Source organism: Triticum aestivum, chromosome 2B (genome assembly GCF_018294505.1).
Source record: "Triticum aestivum cultivar Chinese Spring chromosome 2B, IWGSC CS RefSeq v2.1, whole genome shotgun sequence".
Lineage (NCBI taxonomy): Eukaryota > Viridiplantae > Streptophyta > Magnoliopsida > Poales > Poaceae > Triticum > Triticum aestivum.
The window spans coordinates 614440286-614455181 of record NC_057798.1 but is presented as its reverse complement, the minus strand read 5'-3'; positions in this window follow the sequence as shown (position 1 = coordinate 614455181).

Here is a 14896-nt window from a genome sequence, read left to right as displayed (position 1 = left end):
ACAGATTCCACCTCACGCGAGTCCTTATGGACGGCGGCAGCAGCCTGAACCTGCTTTATCAGGACACAGTGTGCAAGATGGGCATTGACCCTTCAAGGATCAAGCCCACCAAAACTACCTTTAAAGGTGTAATTCCTGGGGTAGAGGCCTGCTATACGGGCTCTATAACACTGGAAGTGGTCTTCGGGTCCCTGGATAACTTCCAGAGCGAAGAGTTAATCTTCGACATCGTCCCTTTCCGTAGCGGCTACCTTGCACTGCTCGGACGAACCGCATTTGCTAGATTCAATGCGTTCCCACATTATGCATACCTCAAGCTCAAGATGCCAGGACCGCGCAGGGTCATCACTGTCAACGGAAATATGGATCGCTCCCTTAGAACAGAAGAGCATACGGCAGCCCTCCCGGCAGAAGTACAATGCGGCCTACTCCAACAACCCAATCCGGGAACAACCTCGAGCATAGTCAAGCGAGTCCGGAGTACCCCGCAATAGGATCAGCAGGAATGCCAAGATCGTGATTAGCAGTCCGGCCTCCGCTCAAGCCCCTTCAAAGCAGCATTCGTGCCACGCATACACAATTACACACTCAAGATACCATGGGCATAGGCGAAGGCGTATCAACGACTCAGATGATAGTACATGTAACCGCCAAATACCTTCATACTCTTTCCCTCTTACATTTCAAGACACCGCGTTAGTGCAGCATCCTCAGAAGAGCCGAATTGCCGGACTCATATGGGAGAGACATCCAAGGAGGCAACAGACGTTGTGCGCAGAAGGAAATACCCAGGTGGAATCTATTTACGATCATTATACCTGCTTCATCTATCTGTACACAACCTGCCCCTGGATAGGACATGTCAAATAGTCCTATTTTTATCTCTGCTTAATGCATCCATTGTAAACATACGCTTAAACGTATTTTTCATCAATGGGAGATTATACATAGCGTCAGCTTATTATCCTTATTTGAGTATTTTTCTCTTATAAATGTTTATTTGGTATTGCATCTGTACACCTTGGTACGGCCAGTTTGCCAGGGGCTTCTGATGGCGCCTCGTAGTATGGCAAATAAAGTCCGAACACTCTAAATAGTGCGGCACCCCGAACTTATAGCATTATATGCATCAGCTCCGAATCATGTCTTGGGTCTACAGTTGGGATAGCCCGGCTCCCTTGTTTTGGTGCCTTATGTTCCGTTATATCGGCTAAGGTAGCGTAGGGAGAACTACTACGATTGTGTCCCGGTTCTTCCGGACGAGCACCTCAGTAGAGAAAGCCGAAAACTGACCGGCATGATGTGGCGAGAGCTGGTCGCTGTTCGAGAGGTCTTAAAATCCTTAAAGATTTTCCGCTTTAGGCGATATATCGGCTTCGCCCGATCTAGGCGTGTATAGCGCCCCGATTCGGTCTTCCGGATTCTAGGGGCTTCGCCGAAATTTAAAATTGTAGACTTCTATGGCTAAGTGAAAGTTATCAAGCCGCATAGTCCGATTGCCTTGTTCACTGCGCCGGACACCTCCTTAAAGGACCAAACATTTGGATAAAGAGTGTCCGGGTTTTCCACGAACACCCCAGTACTAGTTACGTGGGGGAGGAAGCCAACGACTGGCCTACTTTCAGAATTTTATAAACAGCCGCACAAAAGGTAATATTTTAAATAAGAAAAGCGCTACATAGCGCAAGTAACTTCGTCCTTAAAATACAAACATGACAGAAGTGAATTCATTCAAAAATTGTGTTCTTGGTACATTCATCAGCGACAAGACAAGCACCCTTCATAACGCCATCATAGTACAGCTCGGTATGGCGCTGCGCCTTGCCCTCTAGTGGCCCGCCCTTGACTAGCTTCTCCGCATCCAACTTGCCCCAATGCACCTTGACGCGGGCAAGGGCCCGGCGGGCACCCTCGATGCACATGGATCGCTTGATCACTTCAAGCCGCGGGCAGGCATCCATCATCCGCTTGATCAGGCCGAAGTAGCTACTGGGCATGAGCTCACCAGGCCACATCTGGACTATGAAACCTTTCATAGCCAGTTCAGCCGCCCTGTGGAGTTCGACCAACTGCTTCAGTTGGTCACTCAGAGGCATCGGGTGTTCGGCCCCAGCATACTGGGACCAGAACAACTTCTCCGTTGAGTTCCCCTCCTGGGCACGGTAGAACTCCACAACGTCTGATACGCTGCGTGGCAGATCAGCGAACGCCCCTGGAGAGCTCCGAATTCGAGTAAGTAAAAGAAACGCCACCTCCACATGTTTGCTTTGCATAAAGAACTTCTTACCCGCTGCTATCTTCTTGGCCTCCTGGATCTCCTGTTGTGCTTTCTCGGCTTCGGCCTTGGCGTCCTTCAAATTCACAAGGGCCTTCGCAAGCTCGGCCTCTTTCGCCTTCAGATCATGCTCCACGGACTCACATTTCTTGCTGATGTCCTGGAGCTCTTGCTGTACCTCACCTACCCTAGCACTTTGCTTTTCGTGCTCCTTACACTCCGAGGCCGCCTTTTCTTTGGCCTCGGATAGCGCCTTCTTCAGGGACGCCACTTCGGTGGTGGACCCTATTACACAGTCGCGACACATAGGCGTCAGACTCGTCAATTCTTAGTATCCTCACACGCATAAGAGAGGGAATCACTTACCCTTTTTCTGCTTGAGCTGCCTCTTAGTGAGGTCGAGCTCTCCTTGCGCCTACTCCAGGCCCCGTTTTAGCTCGGCAACCTCGGCAGTACGGGCAGCAGCAGCAAGTAGCACAGCCTGCTTAGTCACAACAATACTTATCATTAAACTCCTGCGGATTATCATTGACCCTCCGTTTGGCTTTTTGTTCCGAACACCAAATAGAGTATCAGGGGATACTACCTATCGGGTGGTAATTTTGCACATATTTATTACTTACCTCAAAGCCTGTCAGGAGGCTGGTGCAAGCTTTGGTTAGTCCGCTTTTGGCGGACAAAACCTTTCGAATCACCGTACTCATGAGAGTACGGTGCTCTTCATCTATGGAAGCGCCGTGAAGCGCTTCCAGCAGATAGTCCGGCGCCTCATGCGCGATGGAAGTCCTTGATATAGACGGCTCGCCCTCTCTAACGAGGGGTCGCCCGCCTGAGTTCGGAACCATCGAAGGTTCCAGAATTGTGTGCGGCTGGGAGCCCGACTGGCCACGGCTCTCGTCGACACAATCCGCGGGGATCTTGAACCCCGTGTGTCCGATGTCTGGGACCCCACCTCGGGGCGTCTCCAGAGTCACCTCCCCCCGCTCTGGGAGCCTTTGGGACAACACCTCTATGTCGTCCGCGGGTTGAGGAGTAGTGGCCGTCGGAAGCGAATTCATCTCCGAATTGCTCAGGGAGCCGGAGGAGGATACCTCGGGGTCATCCCTGGCCGGACTGCACACATGTTCGACATTATAAATACGGAAACAGTGAAGTGAAGTCATGATAGAATGCAGACACTTAGGATCGCGCTAGGGGCTTCCCCCTGGGCAGCCACCCCTCCTCGCTGAGAGCGGCTGCGGCGGAGTAGTCCGGAAGGAGCCCCTTCCCCTTCTTGGATGCCCCGGCCTCCCCTCCTGGGGAGGCTTTTCTCTTCTTCTCCCCAGTGGGGGGAGGTAGGATCTCTTCCTGATCCCCCCCGCCTCCGCGGGAGGAATCCGTCTCGTCGTCATCAGACGACAAGGGAATGACGGCCCTGCATTGATGGCCTTTTCTGGCCCCCCGGTCCGCTTCCCCGGGCCCCTCATCCTCTTCGGATGGGGCGTATTCTTCTTCTTCCTCCTCCCCTTCGTGGGAGGAGTCTGCCTCGTCATCTTCGGATGAGGCTTCTGGCACAACCTTACGCCGGAGACCCTTTCGGATTCCCGGGGCCTTCTTCTCGGCCTTCTTCTCCGGCACCTTGTACGGAGCCGGGACCAACATCTCCGTCAGGAGAGCATCCGCTGGGCCTTCTGGCAGCGGAGCCGGACAATAGACCTGCTCCGCTGTCTCCACATAGTTTTGAAACAGATATACACGACTAACTTAAGGCACTCCCATGAATATATCAGGGAGAACTGGGTCCGGAGTCAGTCCGAGAACTCACCGGCCTAGGAGCCCGCGCGGCGTGAAGCCCGCGGTCCTCGGATGTTGGAGGAGGTACTTCAGAGGCCTTGAACAGCACCTTCCATGCGCCTTTGTGCGTCATGTCGTAGAGCTTCTAGAGCGTCCGGGGTTCGGTTGGGACGAACTCCCACAGACTGACCGCCCGCCTCTGGCAGGGCAGGATCCGGCGAACGAGCATGACCTGGATCACGTTGATAAGCTTGATGTTCTTGTCCTTCATGCTTTTGATGCATGTCTGGAGTCCGGCCAGCTCCGTGGAGTCGCCCTAGGATAGGCCCTTCTTCTCCCAGGAGGTGAGCCGCATGGGGGCTCCGGATCGGAACTCGGGAGCCGCTGCCCAGTTGGCAACACGCGGCTCGGTGATGTAGAACCACCCCGACTGCCATCCTTTTACGGTCTCTGCAAAGGAGCCGTCGAGCCACGTGACGTTGGGCATTCTGCCCACCATGGCCCCTCCGCACTCCGCTTGTTGACCGCTTACAACCTTCGGCTTCACGCAGAAGGTTTGCAGCCATAGGCCAAAGTGAGGCCGGATGTGGAGGAAGGCCTCGCATACGATGATGAATGCCGAGATGTTGAGGACGAAGTTCGGGGCTGGATCATGGAAATCTAGCCGGTAGTAGAACATGAGCCCGCGGACGAAGGGGTGGAGTGGAAATCCCAGTCCACGGACGAAGTGGGCGATGAATACGACCCTTTCGTGGGGTCCTGAGGTCGGAATGACCTGCCCGGCGTCTGGTAGACGGTGCGCTATATCCGCTGCCAAGTATCCGCCCACCCGAAGATTTGCGATGTGCTTCTCTTTGACGGTGGAAGCCACCCACTTGCCTCCGGCTCCGGACATGTTTAGCTGTGCAGAGAAGATTTGAGCTTGGGCGCTGGAGCTCGAGGGAGGCAAGAGTTGGCAAAGGAGGAAGAAGGCGTACGTGAAAATGGGGAAATGTTGTCCCTTTATAGAGGAGCCGAGAGCGGTGCGTCTCCCCACTTGCCTGTTGGGAATCGCTTGTTTCCCAAGCGCCACAATTAATGGCGTGGTGAGATTACCCATACCAGTATTGATGAGAATCCCGTGATAAGGGGACACGATCTCTGCTTTGACAAGACGTGTCAAAGAAACCGCCTCACAATATGCGCTATGGCTGGTTGTGGGGAAACGGATCGAATAATGATCCGACCGTAATAACATGTCACCTCATCAGAAAAAGCTATCAGCGGATTGCATTTGTAAAATATCATTCTCTCTACGGTGGCATATGAAGATTATCTCGCATATCCGGACACGGTCTAAGTGTTCGATGATCACTTTGGAGTATTCGGACAAGGAACCCGCCTTGCAATGCCAAAGACAATACTGCGCGCCGGACTCGTCGTCATTGAAGCCCGGTTCAGGGGCTACTGAGGGAGTCCTGGATTAGGGGGTATCCGGACAGCCGGACTATGTACAATGTCCGGACTATTGAAGCGTGAAGATACAAGACTCAAGACTTCAGCCCGTGTCCGGGTGGGACTCTCCTTTGCGTGGAAGGCAAGCTTGGCGATCCGGATATTGTATTTCCTTCCTTGTAACCAACTCCATGTAAACCCTAGCCCTCTCCGGTGTCTATATAAATCGGAGAGGTTGGTCCTTAGAAGGCCGATCACAATTACATTCATACCATCATAGGCTAGCTCCTAGGGTTTAGCCTCTATGATCTCATGGTAGATCTACTCTTGTACTACCCATATCATCAATATTAATCAAGCAGGAAGTAGGGTTTTACCTCCATCGAGAGGGCCCGAACCTGGGTAAACATCCGTGTCCCTTGCTTCCTGTTACCATCAGCCTTGACGCACAGATCGGGACCCCCTACCCGAGATCCGCCGGTTTTGACACCGACAGGGGGCGCCCCCCACCCTCGTGGACAGGGTGTGCCCCCCTGGTGCTGATTTTTTGCCAGTATTTTTATTAATTCCAAAATTTTGCTCCGTGGATTTTTCAGGTCATTCCGAGAACTTTTATTTCTGCACAAAAATAACACCATGGCAGTTCTGCTGAAAACAACGTCAATCCGGGTTAGTTCCATTCAAATCATGCAAGTTAGAGTCCAAAACAAGGGCAAAAGTGTTTGGAAAAGTAGATACGACAGAGAGGTATCAACTCCCCCAAGATTAAACATTTGCCTGTCCTCAAGCAATTCAGTTGATAAACTGAAAGTGATAAAGAAAAACTTTTACAAACTCTGTTTGCTCTTGTTGTTTGCAAATATGTAAAGCCAGCATTCAAGTTTTCAGCAAAGATTATGAACTAACCATATTCACAATAACACTTAGGTCTCATGTTTACTCATATCAATGGCATAATCAACTAGCGAGCAATAATAATAAATCTCAGATGACAACACTTTCTCAAAACAATCATAATATGATATAACAAGATGGTATCTCGCTAGCCCTTTCTCAGACCGCAAAACATAAATGCAGAGCACCTTTAAAGATCAAGGACTGACTAAACATTGTAATTCATGGTAAAAGAGATCCAGTCATAGTCATATCCAATATAAATTAATAGTAATGCATGCAAATGACAGCGGTGCTCTCTAGCGGGTGCTTTTTAATAAGAAGGTGATGACTCAACATAAAAGTAAATAGATAGGCCCTTCACAGAGGGAAGAAGGGATTTGTAGAGGTGCTAGAGCTCGATTTTGAAATAGATATAAATAACATTTTGAGCGGTATACTTTCACTATGAACATAACAACTAAGAGATCTTGGTATCTTCCATGCTACACACATTATAGGCGGTTCCCTAAAAGAATGGTAAAGTTTATACTCCCCCACCACCAACAAGCATCAATCCATGGCTTGCCCGAAACAACGCGTGCCTCCAACTAACAACAAACCTGGGGGAGTTTTGTTTGCAATTATTTTGGTTTGATTTGAGCATGGGACTGAGCATCCCGGTGACCAGCCATTTTCTCGTGAATGAGGAGCGGAGTCCACACCTCTTGAGAATAACCCGCCTAACATGGAAGATACAGACAACCTTAGTTGATACATGAGCTGCTCGAGCATACAAAAGAGAATTTCATTTGAAGGTTTGGAGTTTGGCACATACAAATTTACTTGGAACGGCAGGTAGATACCGCATATAGGAAGGTATGGTGGACTCATATGGAATAACTTTGGGGTTTATGGAGTTTGGATGCACAAGCAGTATTCCCGCTTAGTACAGGTGAAGGCTAGAAAGAGACTGGGAAGCGACCAAGTAGAGAGCGACAACAGTCATGAACATGCATTAAAATTAATCAACACCGAGTGCAAGCATGAGTAGGATATAATCTACCACGAACATAAATATCGTGAAGGCTATGTTGATTTTGTTTCAACTACATACATGAACATGTGCCAAATCAAGTCACTCGAATCATTCAAAGGAGGATACCACCCTATCATACCACATCACAACCATTTCAATAGCATGTTGGCACGCAAGGTAAACCATTATAAACTCCTAGCTAATTAAGCATGGCATAAGCAACTATAATCTCTAATTGTCATTGCAAACATGTTTATTCATAATAGGCTGAATCAGGAACAATGAACTAATCATATTTACAAAAACAAGAAGGGTCGAGTTCATACCAGCTTCTCTCATCTCAACCAGTCCATCATATATCGTCATTATTGCCTTTCACTTGCACGATCGAACGGTGTGGATAATAATAATAGTGCACGTGCATTGGACTAAGCTGGAATCTGCAAGCATTCAATTCAAGGGAGAAGACAAGGTAATATGGGCTCCTAGTTAAATCTACAATTGTGCATATAAGAGCCACTCAACATTTTCATTATGGTCTTCTCCTCTTGACGCCCAAAGAAAGGAAAAGAAATAATACTATTTACACGGGAAAGCTCCCAACAAGCAAAAGAAGAAGAAGAAATCTTTTTGGGTTTTCTTTTAATTACTACAAGCATGGAAAGTAAACTAGCTAAATGCTACAACTATTTTTTTTTTGTTTTTTTGTTTTTGTTAAGGTTATTTAAACACACAAGAAGAAAGCTAGAAAAAGAGATTAAACTAGCATGGATAATACAATGACAAAGTATGAGCACCGACAACTAGAATGAGTGTGTGAACATGAATGTAATGTGAGTGAGGAATACATACTCCCCCAAGCTTAGGCTTTTGGCCTAAGTTGGTCTATGGCCATGGGTAGCCTGGCTGATATCCGAAGTTGTAACTGAGGTCGTACTGAGATGCAGCAGCCATTGCCTCACGAGCTGCAGCCTGGCGGCGAGCTGCCTCCGTCCTCCTCTCGTACTCGTTCGCCTCCTCCCTGGTTATAATATATCTTCTTTTTGCCTGATAGTCAAAGAAAGCAAGATCAGGGAGAGTAATATGGACAGCACAACGTCTGTCAAAGATTAGTCGATACTCGAGGGATTGTTCATTCCTCTCAAGAAACTGATGGATAACCATGGCATTATAATCTAAATAAGCAGGAGGCAACTCCATATCATTTTCATTTATGGGTATCTCAAGAAAATTAGCCACACAGATTGCATAAATCCCACCAAACAAATCTCTAGTTAAACCATTATTATGCAACCTATGTGCAACAATTGCCCCCAAGTTATATTGTTTATCACCTAATACAGCACTCTTGAGAACACTAAGATCCAGGACACACATGTGGCAAGCTTCATCTTTACCGTTAATGCATCTACCTATGAAGAGAGCAAAATAATGTATAGCAGGAAAATGAATGCTCCCTATGGTAGCTTGTGCTATTTCTCTGGATTCTCCCATAGTGATACTAACAAGAAAGTCTTTATATTCAGATTTATGAGGTTCATTAACACTGCCCCACTGAGGGAGTTTACAAGCAGTAGTAAAATCTTCTAGGTCCATGGTATAAGATTTATCATAAAGATCAAACAGGACATTGCGAGAATTGTGCGAAGATGTAAATTTAAACCTTCTCACAAAGGAGTCAGTCAAATGGTAGTATTGAGGGCACTTATCTTGCATGAAGTCCTCAAGATCAGCATTACACACATATGCATCGAATCTATCCTTGATGCCTGCTCTGACCATAAACTCCTCTGACGGCCATTCACAAGGTCGCACATAAGCTACCCTCGGTGGTTCATCGTCCTGCTCACATATTGCGAGTCTAGGTCCTTGCTTTCTTGAAGAACCACCTTGGTACATTTTCCTAGACATATTTCTTCCTCTGAAAATTTTCTGAAATTTTTAGTAATTCAAAATAAAAGTGAACAAACTCAACAAAATTGATAGCAACTACTCCCACAAGTGCCTAGAGACTATATCATGCATTAGAACTACTTGGGACCATATAAATTTGACATGCAACCTCAAGAACAGGGTCACCTAGGCAGCAAATTTGCAATGAATAAAGCACTAGACAAAAACTAATTGGACCATTGGAGGAGTCACATACCAAAGAACAATCCCCCAAAGAAGTTTTGTGAATGGAGCTTTGAGCAAGGAGATCGAAAATGGCAGCAAAATGAGCTAGACCTTGTGCTTGAGCTGGATGGTGATTTTTTTGGAGGAAGAAGAAGTGCATGGGTGCAGGAATAAGTGGAGGGGGGCCACCATGGACCCACGAGGCAGGGGGCGCGTGCTACGTCTTGAGCTTGCGTTGGTTTTCCTTGAAGAGTAAAGGGTGATGCAACAAAGTAGCGTAAGTATTTCCCTCAGTTTTTGAGAACCAAGGTATCAATCCAGTAGGAGGCTCCTCAAAAGTCCCACACACCTACACAAACAAACAAAGAACTCGCAACCAACGCAATAAAGGGGTTGTCAATCCCTTCATGACCACTTGCGAAAGTGAGATCTGATAGAGATATTATGATAAGATAAATATATTTTGGTATTTCATATTATAGATGCAAAAAGTAAAGATGCAAATAAAAGTAGATTGGAAGCAAATATGATAAGAGATAGACCCGGGGGCCATAGGTTTCACTAGTGGCTTCTCTGAAGGTAGCATAAGTATTACGGTGGGTGAACAAATTACTGTTGAGCAATTGATAGAAAAGCGAATAATTATGAAATTATCTAGGCATGATCATGTATATAGGCATCACGTCCGCAACAAGTAGACCGACTCCTGCCTGCATCTACTACTATTACTCCACACATCGACCGACTCCTGCCTGCATCTAGAGTATTAAGTTCACAAAGAATAGAGTAACGCATTATCCTCGATGGCAACAATACAATACATGCCTTGCAACCCTTTCTGTCACTGGGTAAGGACACTGCAAGATTGAACCCAAAGCTAAGCACTTCTCCCATGGCAAGAAAGATCAATCTAGTAGGCCAAACCAAACTGATAATTTGAAGAAACTTGCAAAGATAAGTCAATCATACATAAAAGAATTTAGAGAAGATTCCAATATTACTCATAGATAAACTTGATCATAAACACACAATTCATCGGATCTCGACAAACACACCGCAAAAAGAGTTTACATCGAATAGATCTCCACAAGAGAGGGGGAGAACATTGTATTGAGATCCAAAAAGAGAGAAGAAGTCATCTAGCTAATAACTATGGACCCGAAGGTCTGTGCTAAACTACTCACAACTCATTGGAGGGGCTATGGTGTTGATGTAGAAGCCCTCCGTGGTCAATTCCCCCTTCGGCAGAATGCCGGCGAAGGCTCCAAGATGGGATCTCGCGGATACAGAAGGTTACGGCGGTGGAAATTGTTTTTCATTGGCTCCCTGGATGTTTTCGGGGTACATAGGCTTATATAGGAGGAAGAAGTGCGTCGGTGGCCACCTGAGGGGCCCAGGAGACAGGGGCGCGCCCAGGAGAGGTGGGGGGCACCCTACCTCTCGTGGCCGCCTCGGCTGCTTCTTGACTTGCACTCCAAGTCCTTTGGATCACGTTTGTTCCAAAAATCACGCTCCCGAAGGTTTCATTTTATTTGGACTCCGTTTGATATTCCTTTTCTTCAAAATACTGAAATAGGCAAAAAAAACAGCAATACGGACTGGGCCTCCGGTTAGTAGGTTAGTCGCAAAAATGATATAAATGTGTAAAATAAAGCCCATAAACATCCAAAAGGGGTAATATAATAGCATGGAACAATAAAAAATTATAGATACGTTGGAGACGCATCAAGCATCCCCAAGCTTAATTCCTGCTCGTCCTCGAGTAGGTAAATGATAAAAAAAGAATTTTTGATGTGGAATGCTACCTAGCACAATTCTCAATGTAATTTTATTTATTGTGGCATGAATGTTCAGATCCAAATGATTGAAAATAAAAGTTCATATTGATAAAAGAAATAGGAACACTTCAAGCATACTAATCAAAGTAATCATGTCTTCTCAAAATAACATGGCAAAAGAAAGTTCATCCCTACAAAATCATATAGTTAGGCTATGCTTCGTTTTTGTCACACAAAGATGTTCCCAACTTCTATACCCCCGATGACAAGACAAGCAATCGTTTCATACTTAAATAATCTCAAACTTTTTCAACCTTCACGCAATACATGAGCGTGAGCCATGGATATAGTACTATGGGTGGAATAGAATATGATGATGGGGATTGTGTGGAGAAGATAAAAAATGAGAAAGTCTCACATTGCCGAGGATAATCAACGGGCTATGGAGATGCCCATCAATTGATGTCAACATGAGGAGTAGGGATTGCCATGCAACGGATGCACTAGAGCTATAAATGAATGCTCAACAAAAGAAAACTAGTGGGTGTGCATCCAACTTGCTTGCTCATGAAGACCTAGGGCATTTGTGGAAGCCCATTGTAGGAATATACAAGCCAAGTTCTATAATGAAAAATTCCCACTTGTATGAAAAAGAAAACTTATGAGACTCACTATATAAAGAACATGGTGCTACTTTGAAGCACAATATATGAGACTCACTACATGAAGAACAAGGTGTTACTTTGAAGCACAAGTGTGGAAAAAGAGATAGTAACATTGCCCTTTTTATTTATTTTCTTTTCTTCTTCTTTTTTTTTGTTGGGCCTTTTTTGGCCTTTCTTCTTTTCTTTTCTTTTTTTCTTTTTGGGTAATGCTCTAATAATGGTGATCATCACACTTTTATTGATTACAACATATGAATTACAACTTGAAACTAGAACAAGATATGACTCTATATGAATGCCTCCGGCGGTGTACCAGGATGATGCAATGAATCAAGAGTGACATGTATGAAAAATTATGCATGGTGGCTTTGCCAAAAATACGATGTCAACTACATGATCATGCAATGGCAATATGGCAAAAGTAAAGTATGTCATGATGAAGATGAACGGAACGGTGGAAAGTTGCATGGCAATATATCTCAGAATGGCTATGGAAATGCCATAATAGGTAGGTATGGTGGCTGTTTTGAGGAAGATATAAGGAGGTTTATGTGTGATAGAGCGTATCGTATCACGGGGTTTGGATGCACCGGCGAAGTTTGCACCAACTCTCAAGGTGAGAAAGGGCAATGCACGGTACCGAAGAGGCTAGCAATGGCGGAAAGATAAAAGTGCGTATAATCCATGGACTCAACATTAGTCAAAAGAACTCATATACTTATTGCAAAAATTTAGAAGTCATCAAAAATCAAGTACTACGTGCATGCTCCTAGGGGGATAGATTGGTAGGAAAAGACCATCGCTTGTCCCCGACCGCCACTCATAAGGATGCACAAGCCAGGTACACTTCATGTTTCAAATTTGTTACACAACTTTAACCATACGTGCATGCTACGGGACTTGCTAACTTCAACACAAGAATTCTTTAAATTCATAATCACCCAACTTGCATGACTTTAATATCACTACCTCCATATCTCAAAACAATTATCAAGTATCAAATTGATCATAGCATCCAATTCACTTCCTATGATAGTTTTTATTATACCCAACTTGGATGCCTACCATTCTAGGACCAATTTTATAACCATAGAAAATACCATGATGTTCTAAAAGACTATCAAAATAATATAAGTGAAGCATGAGAGACTAGAAATTTCTTCAAAATTAAGTCACCATCGTGCTCTAAAAAAATATAAGTGAAGCACTAGAGCAAAAACTATCAAGCTCAAAAGATATAAGTGAAGCACATAGAGTATTCTAACAAATTCTAATCAAGTAGGCTTCTCCCAAAAGGTGTGTACAGCAAGGATAATTGTGGTGAACTAAAAAGCAAAGACTAATATAATACATGACGCTCCAAGCAAAACACATATCATGTGGCGAATAAAAATATAGCTCCAAGTAAAGTTACCAATGAACGAAGACGAAAGAGGGGATGCCTTCCCGGGGCATCCCCAAGCTTAGGCTTTTGGCTATCCTTGAATACCTTGGGGTGCCATGGGCATCCCCAAGCTTAGGCTCTTGCCACTCCTTGTTTCATAGTCCATAAAAGCTTTACCCAAAACTTGAAAACTTCACAACACAAAACTCAACAGGAAATCTTATAAGCTCCGTTAGTGAAAGAAAACAAAACCACCACATAAGGTACTGTAATGAACTCATTCTTTATTTATTTTGGTGTTAAACCTACTGTATTCCAACTTCTCTATGGTTTATAAACTATTTTACTAGCCATAGATGCATCAAAATAAGCAAACAACACATGAAAAATAGAATCTGTCAAAAACAGAACAGTATGTAGAAATCTGTAACTAAAGCAAACTTCTGGACACCTAAAAATCCTACCAAAATAGGAAGTCCTGGAAAATTTGTCTATTGATCAGCAGCAAAAAGAATCAACGCACAATCACGTTTCTGTGATTTAACAAAACTAAATTCGTGCGTGCAAAGTTTCTGTTTTTCAGCAGAATCAAATCAACTATCATCATAGGTTATCCTATAGGTTTTACTTGGCACAAACACTAATTAAAAGATAAAAACACATCTAAACAGAGGGTAGATGCAAGATTTATTACTAAACAGGAACAAAAACAAAAAACACAAAGAAAATTAGGTTGCCTCCCAACTAGCGCTATTGTTTAACGCCCCTAGCTAGGCATAAAAGCGAAGTTAGATCTAAGTAGTGCCATAATAATAAGATAGATCTTGAAAGCTCATCTCATATTCTCTATGTTCGGCAGCAAGTTTTCTTTGAGGCAAGCAAAAGTAATCAAAAGGGCTAAATTCAGCGGGATAAAAGTCCCCAAGATCAATCTCCGGAGGAACGAGTTCCTCCTTTGGCCCTTCATAGTGCACAACTAATTCATCACTGAAAGCATTCTTTTGGCAAAATCTCGTGAGCCTATACTCAAGAGAGTATCCTAGCTCATTGTTTCTAAGGGCAAAATCATTATTAAGCTCGTTAATTCTATCAACCAAGACATTGGTAGGGACCTTTTTTCTAAGGTTTTCATTGGAAGCAACATAGTCCAAGGATTGAAAACGCCTAATTCCTCTTGATCATAAAGGATCGCCTCTATGGGAGGACGACCGGCGTCCACCCTATAGTGCGCAAAGATGTCTTTGGCCTCTCTTATGATAAATCTAAACTCATGAGCCAAAAAGGTAGTAACAGTGCTTTAACAGAAGAATGCTCAATATTGGAAAATTCTAGAAAAAATCTTTGTATGCAAGGATGCATATGCATAAATTGTCTTTCAAGTTCAACTACAAGCATAGCAATGGCATCCTCAAGACTACTAGTTCTATGAAGAATAGAACCACCCATGGAAGGTAAAGCACCGGCATAAGTAAAGAAATCTTGAATAACACCTTTTCCAATGATGTTACCACTACCGATTTGAAACTTTTTAGTATGCAAGATAGGGGGTTCTTCGGC